Source organism: Nothobranchius furzeri, chromosome 6 (genome assembly GCF_043380555.1).
Source record: "Nothobranchius furzeri strain GRZ-AD chromosome 6, NfurGRZ-RIMD1, whole genome shotgun sequence".
Lineage (NCBI taxonomy): Eukaryota > Metazoa > Chordata > Actinopteri > Cyprinodontiformes > Nothobranchiidae > Nothobranchius > Nothobranchius furzeri.
In genome coordinates, this window is record NC_091746.1 from 12,732,865 (window position 1) to 12,752,529 (window position 19,665).

Below are 19,665 nucleotides of genomic sequence, written 5' to 3' on the forward strand. Positions count from 1 at the left end.
CAGTGTTGACATGTGTCAAGACGCTCCTCGGGGTGCGTCTTGCTTGGGCCTCTCTCCTGGAGGCGCTCAGTCAGACCGAGTGCTGACACGTGGCAAGACGCTCCTCGGGGCGCGTCTTGCTTGGGCTTCTCTCCTGGAGGCCCTCAGTCAGACCCATTGTTGACATGTGGCAAGACACTCCTCGGGACGCGTCTTGCTTGGGCTTCTCTCCTGGAGGCCCTCAGTCAGACTCATTGTTGACATGTGGCAAGACACTCCTCGGGACGCGTCTTGCTTGGGCCTCTCTCCTGGAGGCGCTCAGTCAGACCGAGTGCTGACATAAGGCAAGACGCACCTCGGGGCGCGTCTTGCTGGGGCCTCTCTCCTGGAGGCGCTCAGTCAGACCCAGTGCTTACATGTGGCAAGACGCTCCTCGGGGCGCGTCTTGCTGGGGCTTCTCTCCTGGAGGCGTTCAGTCAGACCGAGTGCTGACATGTGGCAAGACACTCCTCGGGACGCGTCTTAGTTGGGCTTCTCTCCTGGAAGCCCTCAGTCAGACTCATTGTTGACATGTGGAAAGACGCTCCTCGGGGCGCGTCTTGCTTGGGCCTCTCTCCTGGAGGCGCTCAGTCAGACCCAGTGGTGACATGTGGCAAGACGCTCCTCGGGGCGCGTCTTACTTGGGCCTCTCTCCTGGAGACGCTCAGTCAGACCCAGTGTTGACACGTGACAAGACGCTCCTCGGGGTGCGTCTTGAGGGGCTTCTCTCATGGAGGCCCTCAGTCAGACCCATTGTTGATATGTGGCAAGACGCTCCTCGGGGCGCGTCTTGCTTGGGCCTCTCTCCTGGAGGCGCTCAGTCAGACCGAGTGCTGACATGTGGCAAGACGCACCTCGGGGCGCGTCTTGCTTGGGCTTCTCTCCTGGAGGCCCTCAGTCAGACCCATTGTTTACATGTGGCAAGACGCTCCTCGGGGCGCATCTTGCTTGGGCCTCTCTCCTGGAGGCCCTCTGTCAGCCCCAGTGTTGACATGTGTCAAGACGCTCCTCGGGGTGTGTCTTGCTTGGGCCTCTCTCCTGGAGGCGCTCAGTCAGACCGAGTGCTGACACGTGGCAAGACGCTCCTCGGGGCGCGTCTTGCTTGGGCTTCTCTCCTGGAGGCCCTCAGTCAGACCCATTGTTGACATGTGGCAAGACACTCCTCGGGACGCGTCTTGCTTGGGCTTCTCTCCTGGAGGCCCTCAGTCAGACTCATTGTTGACATGTGGCAAGACACTCCTCGGGACGCGTCTTGCTTGGGCCTCTCTCCTGGAGGTGCTCAGTCAGACCGAGTGCTGACATAAGGCAAGACGCACCTCGGGGCGCGTCTTGCTGGGGCCTCTCTCCTGGAGGCGCTCAGTCAGACCCAGTGCTTACATGTGGCAAGACGCTCCTCGGGGCGCGTCTTGCTGGGGCTTCTCTCCTGGAGGCGTTCAGTCAGACCGAGTGCTGACATGTGGCAAGACACTCCTCGGGACGCGTCTTAGTTGGGCTTCTCTCCTGGAGGCCCTCAGTCAGACTCATTGTTGACATGTGGCAAGACGCTCATCGGGGCGCGTCTTGCTTGGGCCTCTCTCCTGGAGGCGCTCAGTCAGACCGAGTGCTGACATGTGGCAAGACGCTCCTCGGGGCGCTTCTTGCTTGGGCTTCTCTCATGGAGGCCCTCAGTCAGACCCATTGTTGATATGTGGCAAGACGCTCCTCGGGGCGAGTCTTGCTTGGGCCTCACTCCTGGAGGTGCTCAGTCAGACCCAGTGTTGACATGGTGCAAGACGCTCCTCGGGGCGCGTCTTGCTTGGGCTTCTCTCTTGGAGGCCCTCAGTCAGACCCATTGTTGACTTGTGGCAAGACGCTCCTCGGGGCGCGTCTTGCTTGGGCCTCTCTCCTGGAGGCGCTCAGTCAGACCCAGTGGTGACATGTGGCAAGACGCTCCTCGGGGCGTGTCTTGCTTGGGCTTCTCTCATGGAGGCCCTCAGTCAGACCCATTGTTGATATGTGGCAAGACGCTCCTTGGGGCGCGTCTTGCTTGGGCCTCTCTCCTGGAGGCGCTCAGTCAGACCGAGTGCCGACACGTGGCAAGACGCTCCTCGGGGCGCGTCTTGCTTGGGCTTCTCTCCTGGAGGCCCTCAGTCAGACTCATTGTTGACATGTGGCAAGACGCTCCTCGGGGCGTGTCTTGCTTGGGCTTCTCTCATGGAGGCCCTCAGTCAGACCCATTGTTGATATGTGGCAAGACGCTCCTCGGGGCGCGTCTTGCTTGGGCCTCTCTCCTGGAGGCGCTCAGTCAGACCGAGTGCTGACACGTGGCAAGACGCTCCTCGGGGCGCGTCTTGCTTGGGCTTCTCTCCTGGAGGCCCTCAGTCAGACCCATTGTTGACATGTGGCAAGACACTCCTCGGGACGCGTCTTGCTTGGGCTTCTCTCCTGGAGGCCCTCAGTCAGACTCATTGTTGACATGTGGCAAGACACTCCTCGGGGCTCGTCTTGCTTGGGCCTCTCTCCTGGAGGCGCTCAGTCAGACCGAGTGCTGACATAAGGCAAGACGCACCTCGGGGCGCGTCTTGCTGGGGCCTCTCTCCTGGAGGCGCTCAGTCAGACCCAGTGCTTACATGTGGCAAGACGCTCCTCGGGGCGCGTCTTGCTGGGGCTTCTCTCCTGGAGGCGTTCAGTCAGACCGAGTGCTGACATGTGGCAAGACACTCCTCGGGACGCGTCTTAGTTGGGCTTCTCTCCTGGAGGCCCTCAGTCAGACTCATTGTTGACATGTGGCAAGACGCTCCTCGGGGCGCGTCTTGCTTGGGCCTCTCTCCTGGAGGATCTCAGTCAGACCCAGTGGTGACATGTGGCAAGACGCTCCTCGGGGCGCGTCTTGCTTGGGCCTCTCTCCTGGAGACGCTCAGTCAGACCCAGTGTTGACATGTGACAAGACGCTCCTCGGGGCGCGTCTTGCTTGGGCTTATCTCCTGGAGGCCCTCTGTCAGCCCCAGTGTTGACATGTGTCAAGACGCTCCTCGGGGTGCGTCTTGCTTGGGCCTCTCTCCTGGAGGCGCTCAGTCAGACCGAGTGCTGACACGTGGCAAGACGCTCCTCGGGGCGCTTCTTGCTTGGGCTTCTCTCATGGAGGCCCTCAGTCACACCCATTGTTGATATGTGGCAAGACGCTCCTCGGGGCGAGTCTTGCTTGGGCCTCTCTCCTGGAGGTGCTCAGTCAGACCCAGTGTTGACATGGTGCAAGACGCTCCTCGGGGCGCGTCTTGCTTGGGCTTCTCTCCTGGAGGCCCTCAGTCAGACCCATTGTTGACATGTGGCAAGACGCTCCTCGGGGCGCGTCTTGCTTGGGCCTCTCTCCTGGAGGCGCTCAGTCAGACCGAGTGCTGACATGTGGCAAGACGCTCCTCGGGGCGCGTCTTGCTGGGGCCTCTCTCCTGGAGGCGCTCAGTCAGACCCAGTGCTTACATGTGGCAAGACGCTCCTCGGGGCGCGTCTTGCTTGGGCCTCTCTCCTGGAGGCGCTCAGTCAGACCCAGTGGTGACATGTGGCAAGACGCTCCTCGGGGCGCGTCTTGCTTGGGCTTCTCTCATGGAGGCCCTCAGTCAGACCCATTGTTGATATGTGGCAAGACGCTCCTCGGGGCGCGTCTTGCTTGGGCCTCTCTCCTGGAGGCGCTCAGTCAGACCGAGTGCTGACACGTGGCAAGACGCTCCTCGGGGCGCGTCTTGCTTGGGCTTCTCTCCTGGAGGCCCTCAGTCAGACCCATTGTTGACATGTGGCAAGACACTCCTCGGGACGCGTCTTGCTTGGGCTTCTCTCCTGGAGGCCCTCAGTCAGACTCATTGTTGACATGTGGCAAGACACTCCTCGGGACGCGTCTTGCTTGGGCCTCTCTCCTGGAGGCGCTCAGTCAGACCGATTGCTGACATAAGGCAAGACGCACCTCGGGGCGCGTCTTGCTGGGGCCTCTCTCCTGGAGGCGCTCAGTCAGACCGAGTGCTGACACGTGGCAAGACGCTCCTCGGGGCGCTTCTTGCTTGGGCTTCTCTCATGGAGGCCCTCAGTCACACCCATTGTTGATATGTGGCAAGACGCTCCTCGGGGCGAGTCTTGCTTGGGCCTCTCTCCTGGAGGTGCTCAGTCAGACCCAGTGTTGACATGGTGCAAGACGCTCCTCGGGGCGCGTCTTGCTTGGGCTTCTCTCCTGGAGGCCCTCAGTCAGACCCATTGTTGACATGTGGCAAGACGCTCCTCGGGGCGCGTCTTGCTTGGGCCTCTCTCCTGGAGGCGCTCAGTCAGACCGAGTGCTGACATGTGGCAAGACGCTCCTCGGGGCGCGTCTTGCTGGGGCCTCTCTCCTGGAGGCGCTCAGTCAGACCCAGTGCTTACATGTGGCAAGACGCTCCTCGGGGCGCGTCTTGCTTGGGCCTCTCTCCTGGAGGCGCTCAGTCAGACCCAGTGGTGACATGTGGCAAGACGCTCCTCGGGGCGCGTCTTGCTTGGGCTTCTCTCATGGAGGCCCTCAGTCAGACCCATTGTTGATATGTGGCAAGACGCTCCTCGGGGCGCGTCTTGCTTGGGCCTCTCTCCTGGAGGCGCTCAGTCAGACCGAGTGCTGACACGTGGCAAGACGCTCCTCGGGGCGCGTCTTGCTTGGGCTTCTCTCCTGGAGGCCCTCAGTCAGACCCATTGTTGACATGTGGCAAGACACTCCTCGGGACGCGTCTTGCTTGGCCTTCTCTCCTGGAGGCCCTCAGTCAGACTCATTGTTGACATGTGGCAAGACACTCCTCGGGACGCGTCTTGCTTGGGCCTCTCTCCTGGAGGCGCTCAGTCAGACCGATTGCTGACATAAGGCAAGACGCACCTCGGGGCGCGTCTTGCTGGGGCCTCTCTCCTGGAGGCGCTCAGTCAGACCCAGTGCTTACATGTGGCAAGACGCTCCTCGGGGCGCGTCTTGCTGGGGCTTCTCTCCTGGAGGCGTTCAGTCAGACCGAGTGCTGACATGTGGCAAGACACTCCTCGGGACGCGTCTTAGTTGGGCTTCTCTCCTGGAGGCCCTCAGTCAGACTCATTGTTGACATGTGGCAAGACGCTCCTCGGGGCGCGTCTTGCTTGGGCCTCTCTCCTGGAGGCGCTCAGTCAGACCCAGTGGTGACATGTGGCAAGACGCTCCTCGGGGCGCGTCTTGCTTGGGCCTCTCTCCTGGAGGCGCTCAGTCAGACCGAGTGCTGACATGTGGCAAGACGCTCCTCGGGGCGCTTCTTGCTTGGGCTTCTCTCATGGAGGCCCTCAGTCAGACCCATTGTTGACATGTGGCAAGACGCTCCTCGGGGCGAGTCTTGCTTGGGCCTCTCTCCTGGAGGTGCTCAGTCAGACCCAGTGTTGACATGGTGCAAGACGCTCCTCGGGGCGCGTCTTGCTTGGGCTTATCTCCTGGAGGCCCTCTGTCAGCCCCAGTGTTGACATGTGTCAAGACGCTCCTCGGGGTGCGTCTTGCTTGGGCCTCTCTCCTGGAGGCGCTCAGTCAGACCGAGTGATGACACGTGGCAAGACGCTCCTCGGGGCGCGTCTTGCTTGGGCTTCTCTCCTGGAGGCCCTCAGTCAGACCCATTGTTGACATGTGGCAAGACACTCCTCGGGACGCGTCTTGCTTGGGCTTCTCTCCTGGAGGCCCTCAGTCAGACTCATTGTTGACATGTGGCAAGACACTCCTCGGGACGCGTCTTGCTTGGGCCTCTCTCCTGGAGGCGCTCAGTCAGACCGAGTGCTGACATAAGGCAAGTCGCACCTCGGGGCGCGTCTTGCTTGGGCTTCTCTCCTGGAGGCCCTCAGTCAGACCCATTGTTGACATGTGGCAAGACACTCCTCGGGACGCGTCTTGCTTGGGCTTCTCTCCTGGAGGCCCTCAGTCAGACTCATTGTTGACATGTGGCAAGACACTCCTCGGGACGCGTCTTGCTTGGGCCTCTCTCCTGGAGGCGCTCAGTCAGACCGAGTGCTGACATAAGGCAAGATGCACCTCGGGGCGCGTCTTGCTGGGGCCTCTCTCCTGGAGGTGCTCAGTCAGACCCAGTGCTTACATGTGGCAAGACGCTCCTCGGGGCGCGTCTTGCTGGGGCTTCTCTCCTGGAGGCGTTCAGTCAGACCGAGTGCTGACATGTGGCAAGACACTCCTCGGGACGCGTCTTAGTTGGGCTTCTCTCCTGGAGGCCCTCAGTCAGACTCATTGTTGACATGTGGCAAGACGCTCCTCGGGGCGCGTCTTGCTTGGGCCTCTCTCCTGGAGGCGCTCAGTCAGCCCGAGTGCTGACATGTGGCAAGACGCTCCTCGGGGCGCTTCTTGCTTGGGCTTCTCTCATGGAGGCCCTCAGTCAGACCCATTGTTGATATGTGGCAAGACGCTCCTCGGGGCGAGTCTTGCTTGGGCCTCTCTCCTGGAGGTGCTCAGTCAGACCCAGTGTTGACATGGTGCAAGACGCTCCTCGGGGCGCGTCTTGCTTGGGCTTCTCTCTTGGAGGCCCTCAGTCAGACCCATTGTTGACATGTGGCAAGACGCTCCTCGGGGCGCGTCTTGCTTGGGCCTCTCTCCTGGAGGCGCTCAGTCAGACCCAGTGGTGACATGTGGCAAGACGCTCCTCGGGGCGTGTCTTGCTTGGGCTTCTCTCATGGAGGCCCTCAGTCAGACCCATTGTTGATATGTGGCAAGACGCTCCTTGGGGCGCGTCTTGCTTGGGCCTCTCTCCTGGAGGCGCTCAGTCAGACCGAGTGCTGACACGTGGCAAGACGCTCCTCGGGGCGCGTCTTGCTTGGGCTTCTCTCCTGGAGGCCCTCAGTCAGACTCATTGTTGACATGTGGCAAGACGCTCCTCGGGGCGTGTCTTGCTTGGGCTTCTCTCATGGAGGCCCTCAGTCAGACCCATTGTTGATATGTGGCAAGACGCTCCTCGGGGCGCGTCTTGCTTGGGCCTCTCTCCTGGAGGCGCTCAGTCAGACCGAGTGCTGACACGTGGCAAGACGCTCCTCGGGGCGCGTCTTGCTTGGGCTTCTCTCCTGGAGGCCCTCAGTCAGACCCATTGTTGACATGTGGCAAGACACTCCTCGGGACGCGTCTTGCTTGGGCTTCTCTCCTGGAGGCCCTCAGTCAGACTCATTGTTGACATGTGGCAAGACACTCCTCGGGGCTCGTCTTGCTTGGGCCTCTCTCCTGGAGGCGCTCAGTCAGACCGAGTGCTGACATAAGGCAAGACGCACCTCGGGGCGCGTCTTGCTGGGGCCTCTCTCCTGGAGGCGCTCAGTCAGACCCAGTGCTTACATGTGGCAAGACGCTCCTCGGGGCGCGTCTTGCTGGGGCTTCTCTCCTGGAGGCGTTCAGTCAGACCGAGTGCTGACATGTGGCAAGACACTCCTCGCGACGCGTCTTAGTTGGGCTTCTCTCCTGGAGGCCCTCAGTCAGACTCATTGTTGACATGTGGCAAGACGCTCCTCGGGGCGCGTCTTGCTTGGGCCTCTCTCCTGGAGGCGCTCAGTCAGACCCAGTGGTGACATGTGGCAAGACGCTCCTCGGGGCGCGTCTTGCTTGGGCCTCTCTCCTGGAGACGCTCAGTCAGACCCAGTGTTGACATGTGACAAGACGCTCCTCGGGGCGCGTCTTGCTTGGGCTTCTCTCATGGAGGCCCTCAGTCAGACCCATTGTTGATATGTGGCAAGACGCTCCTCGGGGCGCGTCTTGCTTGGGCCTCTCTCCTGGAGGCGCTCAGTCAGACCGAGTGCTGACATGTTGCAAGACGCTCCTCGGGGCGCTTCTTGCTTGGGCTTCTCTCATGGAGGCCCTCAGTCAGACCCATTGTTGATATGTGGCAAGACGCTCCACGGGGCGAGTCTTGCTTGGGCCTCTCTCCTGGAGGTGCTCAGTCAGACCCAGTGTTGACATGGTGCAAGACGCTCCTCGGGGCGCGTCTTGCTTGGGCTTATCTCCTGGAGGCCCTCTGTCAGCCCCAGTGTTGACATGTGTCAAGACGCTCCTCGGGGTGCGTCTTGCTTGGGCCTCTCTCCTGGAGGCGCTCAGTCAGACCGAGTGCTGACACGTGGCAAGACGCTCCTCGGGGCGCGTCTTGCTTGGGCTTCTCTCCTGGAGGCCCTCAGTCAGACCCATTGTTGACCTGTGGCAAGACACTCCTCGGGACGCGTCTTGCTTGGGCTTCTCTCCTGGAGGCCCTCAGTCAGACTCATTGTTGACATGTGGCAAGACACTCCTCGGGACGCGTCTTGCTTGGGCCTCTCTCCTGGAGGCGCTCAGTCAGACCGAGTGCTGACATAAGGCAAGACGCACCTCGGGGCGCGTCTTGCTTGGGCTTCTCTCATGGAGGCCCTCAGTCAGACCCATTGTTGATATGTGGCAAGACGCTCCTCGGGGCGCGTCTTGCTTGGGCCTCTCTCCTGGAGGCGCTCAGTCAGACCGAGTGCTGACATGTGGCAAGACGCTCCTCGGGGCGCTTCTTGCTTGGGCTTCTCTCATGGAGGCCCTCAGTCACACCCATTGTTGATATGTGGCAAGACGCTCCTCGGGGCGCGTCTTGCTTGGGCTTCTCTCATGGAGGCCCTCAGTCAGACCCATTGTTGACATGTGGCAAGACACTCCTCGGGACGCGTCTTGCTTGGGCCTCTCTCCTGGAGGCGCTCAGTCAGACGGAGTGCTGACATGTGGCAAGACACTCCTCGGGACGCGTCTTAGTTGGGCTTCTCTCCTGGAGGCCCTCAGTCAGACTCATTGTTGACATGTGGCAAGACGCTCCTCGGGGCGCGTCTTGCTTGGGCCTCTCTCCTGGAGGCGCTCAGTCAGACCCAGTGGTGACATGTGGCAAGACGCTCCTCGGGGCGCGTCTTGCTTGGGCCTCTCTCCTGGAGACGCTCAGTCAGACCCAGTGTTGACACGTGACAAGACGCTCCTCGGGGCGCGTCTTGCTTGGGCTTCTCTCATGGAGGCCCTCAGTCAGACCCATTGTTGATATGTGGCAAGACGCTCCTCGGGGCGCGTCTTGCTTGGGCCTCTCTCCTGGAGGCGCTCAGTCAGACCGAGTGCTTACATGTGGCAAGACGCTCCTCGGGGCGCGTCTTGCTGGGGCTTCTCTCCTGGAGGCGTTCAGTCAGACCGAGTGCTGACATGTGGCAAGACACTTCTCGCGACGCGTCTTAGTTGGGCTTCTCTCCTGGAGGCCCTCAGTCAGACTCATTGTTGACATGTGGCAAGACGCTCCTCGGGGCGCGTCTTGCTTGGGCCTCTCTCCTGGAGGCGCTCAGTCAGACCCAGTGCTTACATGTGGCAAGACGCTCCTCGGGGCGCGTCTTGCTGGGGCTTCTCTCCTGGAGGCGTTCAGTCAGACCGAGTGCTGACATGTGGCAAGACACTCCTCGCGACGCGTCTTAGTTGGGCTTCTCTCCTGGAGGCCCTCAGTCAGACTCATTGTTGACATGTGGCAAGACGCTCCTCGGGGCGCGTCTTGCTTGGGCCTCTCTCCTGGAGGCGCTCAGTCAGACCCAGTGGTGACATGTGGCAAGACGCTCCTCGGGGCGCGTCTTGCTTGGGCCTCTCTCCTGGAGACGCTCAGTCAGACCCAGTGTTGACATGTGACAAGACGCTCCTCGGGGCGCGTCTTGCTTGGGCTTCTCTCATGGAGGCCCTCAGTCAGACCCATTGTTGATATGTGGCAAGACGCTCCTCGGGGCGCGTCTTGCTTGGGCCTCTCTCCTGGAGGCGCTCAGTCAGACCGAGTGCTGACATGTTGCAAGACGCTCCTCGGGGCGCTTCTTGCTTGGGCTTCTCTCATGGAGGCCCTCAGTCAGACCCATTGTTGATATGTGGCAAGACGCTCCACGGGGCGAGTCTTGCTTGGGCCTCTCTCCTGGAGGTGCTCAGTCAGACCCAGTGTTGACATGGTGCAAGACGCTCCTCGGGGCGCGTCTTGCTTGGGCTTATCTCCTGGAGGCCCTCTGTCAGCCCCAGTGTTGACATGTGTCAAGACGCTCCTCGGGGTGCGTCTTGCTTGGGCCTCTCTCCTGGAGGCGCTCAGTCAGACCGAGTGCTGACACGTGGCAAGACGCTCCTCGGGGCGCGTCTTGCTTGGGCTTATCTCCTGGAGGCCCTCTGTCAGCCCCAGTGTTGACATGTGTCAAGACGCTCCTCGGGGTGCGTCTTGCTAGGGCTTCTCTCCTGGAGGCCCTCAGTCAGACCCATTGTTGACCTGTGGCAAGACACTCCTCGGGACGCGTCTTGCTTGGGCTTCTCTCCTGGAGGCCCTCAGTCAGACTCATTGTTGACATGTGGCAAGACACTCCTCGGGACGCGTCTTGCTTGGGCCTCTCTCCTGGAGGCGCTCAGTCAGACCGAGTGCTGACATAAGGCAAGACGCACCTCGGGGCGCGTCTTGCTTGGGCCTCTCTCCTGGAGACGCTCAGTGAGACCCAGTGTTGACACGTGACAAGACGCTCCTCGGGGCGCGTCTTGCTTGGGCTTCTCTCATGGAGGCCCTCAGTCAGACCCATTGTTGATATGTGGCAAGACGCTCCTCGGGGCGCGTCTTGCTTGGGACTCTCTCCTGGAGGCGCTCAGTCAGACCGAGTGCTGACATGTGGCAAGACGCTCCTCGGGGCGCTTCTTGCTTGGGCTTCTCTCATGGAGGCCCTCAGTCACACCCATTGTTGATATGTGGCAAGACGCTCCTCGGGGCGAGTCTTGCTTGGGCCTCTCTCCTGGAGGTGCTCAGTCAGACCCAGTGTTGACATGGTGCAAGACGCTCCTCGGGGCGCGTCTTGCTTGGGCTTCTCTCTTGGAGGCCCTCAGTCAGACCCATTTTTGACATGTGGCAAGACGCTCCTCGGGGCGCGTCTTGCTTGGGCTTCTCTCCTGGAGGCCCTCAGTCAGACCCATTGTTGACATGTGTCAAGACGCTCCTCGGGGCGCGTCCTGCTTGGGCCTCTCTCCTGGAGGCGCTCAGTCAGACCGAGTGCTGACATAAGGCAAGACGCTCCTCGGGGCGCGTCTTGCTGGGGCCTCTCTCCTGGAGGCGCTCAGTCAGACCCAGTGGTGACATGTGGCAAGACGCTCCTCGGGGCGCGTCTTGCTTGGGCTTCTCTCATGGAGGCCCTCAGTCAGACCCATTGTTGACATGTGGCAAGACACTCCTCGGGACGCGTCTTGCTTGGGCCTCTCTCCTGGAGGCGCTCAGTCAGACGGAGTGCTGACATGTGGCAAGACACTCCTCGGGACGCGTCTTAGTTGGGCTTCTCTCCTGGAGGCCCTCAGTCAGACTCATTGTTGACATGTGGCAAGACGCTCCTCGGGGCGCGTCTTGCTTGGGCCTCTCTCCTGGAGGCGCTCAGTCAGACCCAGTGGTGACATGTGGCAAGACGCTCCTCAGGGCGCTTCTTGCTTGGGCCTCTCTCCTGGAAACGCTCAGTCAGACCCAGTGTTGACACGTGACAAGACGCTCCTCGGGGCGCGTCTTGCTTGGGCTTCTCTCATGGAGGCCCTCAGTCAGACCCATTGTTGATATGTGGCAAGACGCTCCTCGGGGCGCGTCTTGCTTGGGCCTCTCTCCTGGAGGCGCTCAGTCAGACCGAGTGCTGACATGTGGCAAGACGCTCCTCGGGGCGCTTCTTGCTTGGGCTTCTCTCATGGAGGCCCTCAGTCACACCCATTGTTGATATGTGGCAAGACGCTCCTCGGGGCGAGTCTTGCTTGGGCCTCTCTCCTGGAGGTGCTCAGTCAGACCCAGTGTTGATATGTGGCAAGACGCTCCTCGGGGCGAGTCTTGCTTGGGCCTCTCTCCTGGAGGTGCTCAGTCAGACCCAGTGTTGACATGGTGCAAGACGCTCCTCGGGGCGCGTCTTGCTTGGGCTTCTCTCATGGAGGCCCTCAGTCACACCCATTGTTGATATGTGGCAAGACGCTCCTCGGGGCGAGTCTTGCTTGGGCCTCTCTCCTGGAGGTGCTCAGTCAGACCCAGTGTTGATATGTGGCAAGACGCTCCTCGGGGCGAGTCTTGCTTGGGCCTCTCTCCTGGAGGTGCTCAGTCAGACCCAGTGTTGACATGGTGCAAGACGCTCCTCGGGGCGCGTCTTGCTTGGGCTTCTCTCTTGGAGGCCCTCAGTCAGACCCATTGTTGACATGTGGCAAGACGCTCCTCGGGGCGCGTCTTGCTTGGGCTTCTCTCCTGGAGGCCCTCAGTCAGACCCATTGTTGACATGTGGCAAGACGCTCCTCGGGTCGCGTCCTGCTTGGGCCTCTCTCCTGGAGGCGCTCAGTCAGACCGAGTGCTGACATAAGGCAAGACGCTCCTCGGGGCGCGTCTTGCTGGGGCCTCTCTCCTGGAGGCGCTCAGTCAGACCCAGTGGTGACATGTGGCAAGACGCTCCTCGGGGCGCGTCTTGCTTGGGCTTCTCTCATGGAGGCCCTCAGTCAGACCCATTGTTGACATGTGGCAAGACACTCCTCGGGACGCGTCTTGCTTGGGCCTCTCTCCTGGAGGCGCTCAGTCAGACGGAGTGCTGACATGTGGCAAGACACTCCTCGGGACGCGTCTTAGTTGGGCTTCTCTCCTGGAGGCCCTCAGTCAGACCCAGTGTTGACACGTGACAAGACGCTCCTCGGGGCGCGTCTTGCTTGGGCTTCTCTCATGGAGGCCCTCAGTCAGACCCATTGTTGATATGTGGCAAGACGCTCCTCGGGGCGCGTCTTGCTTGGGCCTCTCTCCTGGAGGCGCTCAGTCAGACCGAGTGCTGACATGTGGCAAGACGCTCCTCGGGGCGCTTCTTGCTTGGGCTTCTCTCATGGAGGCCCTCAGTCAGACCCATTGTTGATATGTGGCAAGACGCTCCTCGGGGCGCGTCTTGCTTGGGCCTCTCTCCTGGAGGTGCTCAGTCAGACCGAGTGCTGACATGTGGCAAGACGCTCCTCGGGGCGCTTCTTGCTTGGGCTTCTCTCATGGAGGCCCTCAGTCAGACCCATTGTTGATATGTGGCAAGACGCTCCTCGGGGCGAGTCTTGCTTGGGCCTCTCTCCTGGAGGTGCTCAGTCAGACCCAGTGTTGACATGGTGCAAGACGCTCCTCGGGGCGCGTCTTGCTTGGGCTTATCTCCTGGAGGCCCTCTGTCAGCCCCAGTGTTGACATGTGTCAAGACGCTCCTCGGGGTGCGTCTTGCTTGGGCCTCTCTCCTGGAGTCGCTCAGTCAGACCGAGTGCTGACACGTGGCAAGACGCTCCTCGGGGCGCGTCTTGCTTGGGCTTCTCTCCTGGAGGCCCTCAGTCAGACCCATTGTTGACATGTGGCAAGACACTCCTCGGGACGCGTCTTGCTTGGGCTTCTCTCCTGGAGGCCCTCAGTCAGACTCATTGTTGACATGTGGCAAGACACTCCTCGGGACGCGTCTTGCTTGGGCCTCTCTCCTGGAGGCGCTCAGTCAGACCGAGTGCTGACATAAGGCAAGACGCACATCGGGGCGCGTCTTGCTGGGGCCTCTCTCCTGGAGGCGCTCAGTCAGACCCAGTGCTTACATGTGGCAAGACGCTCCTCGGGGCGCGTCTTGCTGGGGCTTCTCTCCTGGAGGCGTTCAGTCAGACCGAGTGCTGACATGTGGCAAGACACTCCTCGGGACGCATCTTAGTTGGGCTTCTCTCCTGGAGGCCCTCAGTCAGACTCATTGTTGACATGTGGCAAGACGCTCCTCGGGGCGCGTCTTGCTTGGGCCTCTCTCCTGGAGGCGCTCAGTCAGACCCAGTGGTGACATGTGGCAAGACGCTCCTCGGGGCGCGTCTTGCTTGGGCCTCTCTCCTGGAGACGCTCAGTCAGACCCAGTGTTGACACGTGACAAGACGCTCCTCGGGGCGCGTCTTGCTTGGGCTTCTCTCATGGAGGCCCTCAGTCAGACCCATTGTTAATATGTGGCAAGACGCTCCTCGGGGCGCGTCTTGCTTGGGCCTCTCTCCTGGAGGCGCTCAGTCAGACCGAGTGCTGACATGTGGCAAGACGCTCCTCGGGGCGCTTCTTGCTTGGGCTTCTCTCATGGAGGCCCTCAGTCACACCCATTGTTGATATGTGGCAAGACGCTCCTCGGGGCGAGTCTTGCTTGGGCCTCTCTCCTGGAGGTGCTCAGTCAGACCCAGTGTTGACATGGTGCAAGACGCTCCTCGGGGCGCGTCTTGCTTGGGCTTCTCTCTTGGAGGCCCTCAGTCAGACCCATTGTTGACATGTGGCAAGACGCTCCTCGGGGCGCGTCTTGCTTGGGCTTCTCTCCTGGAGGCCCTCAGTCAGACCCATTGTTGACATGTGGCAAGACGCTCCTCGGGGCGCGTCTTGCTTGGGCCTCTCTCCTGGAGGCGCTCAGTCAGACCGAGTGCTGACATAAGGCAAGACGCTCCTCGGGGCGCGTCTTGCTGGGGCCTCTCTCCTGGAGGCGCTCAGTCAGACCCAGTGGTGACATGTGGCAAGACGCTCCTCGGGGCGCGTCTTGCTAGGGCTTCTCTCATGGAGGCCCTCAGTCAGACCCATTGTTGACATGTGGCAAGACACTCCTCGGGACGCGTCTTGCTTGGGCCTCTCTCCTGGAGGCGCTCAGTCAGACCGAGTGCTGACATAAGGCAAGACGCACCTCGGGGCGCGTCTTGCTGGGGCCTCTCTCCTGGAGGCGCTCAGTCAGACCCAGTGCTTACATGTGGCAAGACGCTCCTCGGGAAGCGTCTTGCTGGGGCTTCTCTCCTGGAGGCGTTCAGTCAGACAGAGTGCTGACATGTGGCAAGACACTCCTCGGGACGCGTCTTAGTTGGGCTTCTCTCCTGGAGGCCCTCAGTCAGACTCATTGTTGACATGTGGCAAGACGCTCCTCGGGGCACGTCTTGCTTGGGCCTCTCTCCTGGAGGCGCTCAGTCAGACCCAGTGGTGACATGTGGCAAGACGCTCCTCGGGGCGCGTCTTGCTTGGGCCTCTCTCCTGGAGACGCTCAGTCAGACCCAGTGTTGACACGTGACAAGACGCTCCTCGGGGCGCGTCTTGCTTGGGCTTCTCTCATGGAGGCCCTCAGTCAGACTCATTGTTGATATGTGGCAAGACGCTCCTCGGGGCGCGTCTTGCTTGGGCCTCTCTCCTGGAGGCGCTCAGTCAGACCGAGTGCTGACATGTGGCAAGACGCTCCTCGGGGCGCTTCTTGCTTGGGCTTCTCTCATGGAGGCCCTCAGTCAGACCCATTGTTGATATAAGGCAAGACGCTCCTCGGGGCGAGTCTTGCTTGGGCCTCTCTCCTGGAGGTGCTCAGTCAGACCCAGTGTTGACATGGTGCAAGACGCTCCTCGGGGCGCGTCTTGCTTGGGCTTCTCTCTTGGAGGCCCTCAGTCAGACCCATTGTTGACATGTGGCAAGACGCTCCTCGGGGCGCGTCTTGCTTGGGCTTCTCTCCTGGAGGCCCTCAGTCAGACCCATTGTTGACATGTGGCAAGACGCTCCTCGGGGCGCGTCTTGCTTGGGCCTCTCTCCTGGAGGCGCTCAGTCAGACCGAGTGCTGACATAAGGCAAGACGCTCCTCGGGGCGTGTCTTGCTGGGGCCTCTCTCCTGGAGGCGCTCAGTCAGACCCAGTGCTTACATGTGGCAAGACGCTCCTCGGGGCGCGTCTTGCTTGGGCCTCTCTCCTGGAGGCCCTCAGTCAGACCCAGTGGTGACATGTGGCAAGACGCTCCTCGGGGCGCGTCTTGCTTGGGCTTCTCTCATGGAGGCCCTCAGTCAGACCCATTGTTGATATGAGGCAAGAATCTCCTCGGGGCGCGTCTTGCTTGGGCCTCTCTCCTGGAGGCGCTCAGTCAGAGCGAGTGCTGACACGTGGCAAGACGCTCCTCGGGGCGCGTCTTGCTTGGGCTTCTCTCCTGGAGGCCCTCAGTCAGACCCATTGTTGACATGTGGCAAGACACTCCTCGGGACGCGTCTTGCTTGGGCTTCTCTCCTGGAGGCCCTCAGTCAGACTCATTGTTGACATGTGGCAAGACACTCCTCGGGACGCGTCTTGCTTGGGCCTCTCTCCTGGAGGCGCTCAGTCAGACCGAGTGCTGACATAAGGCAAGACGCACCTCGGGGCGCGTCTTGCTGGGGCCTCTCTCCTGAAGGCGCTCAGTCAGACCCAGTGCTTACATGTGGCAAGACGCTCCTCGGGGCGCGTCTTGCTTGGGCTTCTCTCATGGAGGCCCTCAGTCAGACCCATTGTTGATATGTGGCAAGACGCTCCTCGGGGCGCGTCTTGCTTGGGCCTCTCTCCTGGAGGCGCTCAGTCAGACCGAGTGCTGACATGTGGCAAGACGCTCCTCGGGGCGCGTCTTGCTTGGGCCTCTCTCCTGGAGACGCTCAGTCAGACCCAGTGTTGACACGTGACAAGACGCTCCTCGGGGCGCGTCTTGCTTGGGCTTCTCTCCTGGAGGCCCTCAGTCAGACCCATTGTTTACATGTGGCAAGACGCTCCTCGGGGCGCATCTTGCTTGGGCCTCTCTCCTGAAGGGGCTCAGTCAGACCCAGTGTTGACATGGTGCAAGACGCTCCTCGGGGCGCGTCTTGCTTGGGCTTCTCTCTTGGAGGCCCTCAGTCAGACACATTGTTGACATGTGGCAAGACGCTCCTCGGGGCGCGTCTTGCTTGGGCTTCTCTCCTGGAGGCACTCAGTCAGACCCATTGTTGACATGTGGCAAGACGCTCCTCGGGGCGCGTCTTGCTTGGGCCTCTCTCCTGGAGGCGCTCAGTCAGACCGAGTGCTGACATAAGGCAAGACGCTCCTCGGGGCGCGTCTTGCTGGGGCCTCTCTCCTGGAGGCGCTCAGTCAGACCCAGTGCTTACATGTGGCAAGACGCTCCTCGGGGCGCGTCTTGCTGGGGCTTCTCTCCTGGAGGCGTTCAGTCAGACCGAGTGCTGACATGTGGCAAGACACTCCTCGGGACGCGTCTTGCTTGGGCTTCTCTCCTGGAGGCCCTCAGTCAGACTCATTGTTGACATGTGGCAAGACGCTTCTCGGGGTGCGTCTTGCTTGGGCCTCTCTCATGGAGGTGCACAGTCAGACTGAGTGCTAACATGTGGCAAGACCCTCCTCGGGGCGCGTCTTGCTTGGGCTTCTCTCCTGGAGGCCCTCAGTCAGACCCATTGTTGACATGTGGCAAGACGCTCCTCGGGGCGCGTCTTGCTTGGGCCTCTCTCCTGGAGGCGCTCAGTCAGACCGAGTGCTGACATAAGGCAAGACGCTCCTCGGGGCGCGTCTTGCTTGGGCCTCTCTCCTGGAGGCCCTCAGTCAGACCCATTGTTGACATGTGGCAAGACGCTCCTCCGGGCGCGTCTTGCTGGGGCTTCTCTCCTAGAGGCGTTCAGTCAGACCGTGTGCCGACATGTGGCAAGACGCTCCTCGGGACGCGTCTTGCTTGGGCTTCTCTCCTCGAGGCCCTCAGTCAGACTCATTGTTGACATGTGGCAAGACGCTCCTCGGGGCGCGTCTTGCTTGGGCCTCTCTCCTGGAGGCGCTCAGTCAGACCGAGTGCTGACATAAGGCAAGATGCTCCTCGGGGCGCGTCTTGCTGGGGCCTCTCTCCTGGAGGCGCTCAGTCAGACCCAGTGCTTACATGTGGCAAGACGCTCCTCGGAGCGCGTCTTGCTTGGGCCTCTCTCCTGGAGGCGCTCAGTCAGACCGAGTGCTGACATAAGGCAAGACGCTCCTCGGGGCGCGTCTTGCTTGGGCCTCTCTCCTGGAGGCCCTCAGTCAGACCCATTGTTGATATGTGGCAAGACGCTCCTCGGGGCGCATCCTCCTGGGGCTTCTCTCCTAGAGGCGTTCAGTCAGACCGAGTGCCGACATGTGGCAAGACGCTCCTCGGGACGCGTCTTGCTTGGGCTTCTCTCCTCGAGGCCCTCAGTCAGACTCATTGTTGACATGTGGCAAGACGCTCCTCGGGGCGCGTCTTGCTTGGGCCTCTCTCCTGGAGGCGCTCAGTCAGACCGAGTGCTGACATAAGGCAAGATGATCCTCGGGGCGAGTCTTGCTGGGGCCTCTCTCCTGGAGGCGCTCAGTCAGACCCAGTGCTTACATGTGGCAAGACGCTCCTCGGGGCGCGTCTTGCTTGGGCCTCTCTCCAGGAGGCGCTCAGTCAGACTCAGTGGTGACATGTGACAAGACGCTCCTCGGGGCGCGTCTTGCTTGGGCTTCTCTCATGGAGGCCCTCAGTCAGACCCATTGTTGATATGTGGCAATACGCTCCTCGGGGCGCGTCTTGCTGGGGCTTCTCTCCTAGAGGCGTTCAGTCAGACCGAGTGCCGACATGTGGCAAGACGCTCCTCGGGACGCGTCTTGCTTGGGCTTCTCTCCTCGAGGCCCTCAGTCAGACTCATTGTTGACATGTGGCAAGACGCTCCTCGGGGCGCGTCTTGCTTGGGCTTCTCTCATGGAGGCCCTCAGTCAGACCCATTGTTGATATGTGGCAAGACGCTCCTCGGGGCGCGTCTTGCTTGGGCCTCTCTCCTGGAAGCCCTCAGTCAGACCAAGTGCTGACATAAGGCAAGACGCACCTCGGGGCGCGTCTTGCTGGGGCCTCTCTCCTGAAGGCGCTCAGTCAGACCCAGTGCTTACATGTGGCAAGACGCTCCTCGGGGCGCGTCTTGCTGGGGCTTCTCTCCTGGAGGCGTTCAGTCAGACCGAGTGCTGACATGTGGCAAGACACTCCTCGGGACGCGTCTTAGTTGGGCTTCTCTCCTGGAGGCCCTCAGTCAGACTCATTGTTGACATGTGGCAAGACGCTCCTCGGGGCCCGTCTTGCTTGGGCCTCTCTCCTGGAGGCGCTCAGTCAGACCCAGTGGTGACATGTGGCAAGACGCTCCTCGGGGCGCGTATTGCTTGGGCCTCTCTCCTGGAGACGCTCAGTCAGACCCAGTGTTGACACGTGACAAGACGCTCCTCGGGGCGCGTCTTGCTTGGGCTTCTCTCATGGAGGCCCTCAGTCAGACCCACTGTTGATATGTGGCAAGACGCTCCTCGGGGCGCGTCTTGCTTGGGCCTCTCTCCTGGAGGCGCTCAGTCAGACCCAGTGCTGACATGTGGCAAGACGCTCCTCGGGGCGCTTCTTGCTTGGGCTTCTCTCATGGAGGCCCTCAGTCAGACCCATTGTTGATATGTGGCAAGATGCTCCTCGGGGCGAGTCTTGCTTGGGCCTCTCTCCTGGAGGTGCTCAGTCAGACCCAGTGTTGACATGGTGCAAGACGCTCCTCGGGGCGCGTCTTGCTTGGGCTTATCTCTTGGAGGCCCTCAGTCAGACCCATTGTTGACATGTGGCAAGACGCTCCTCGGGGCGCGTCTTGCTTGGGCTTCTCTCCTGGAGGCCCTCAGTCAGACCCATTGTTGACATGTGGCAAGACGCTCCTCGGGGCGCGTCTTGCTTGGGCCTCTCTCCTGGAGGCGCTCAGTCAGACCGAGTGCTGACATAAGGCAAGACGCTCCACGGGGCGCGTCTTGCTGGGGCCTCTCTCCTGGAGGCGCTCAGTCAGACCCAGTGCTTACATGTGGCAAGACGCTCCTCGGGGCGCGTCTTGCTTGGGCCTCTCTCCTGGAGGCGCTCAGTCAGACCCAGTGGTGACATGTGGCAAGATGCTCCTCGG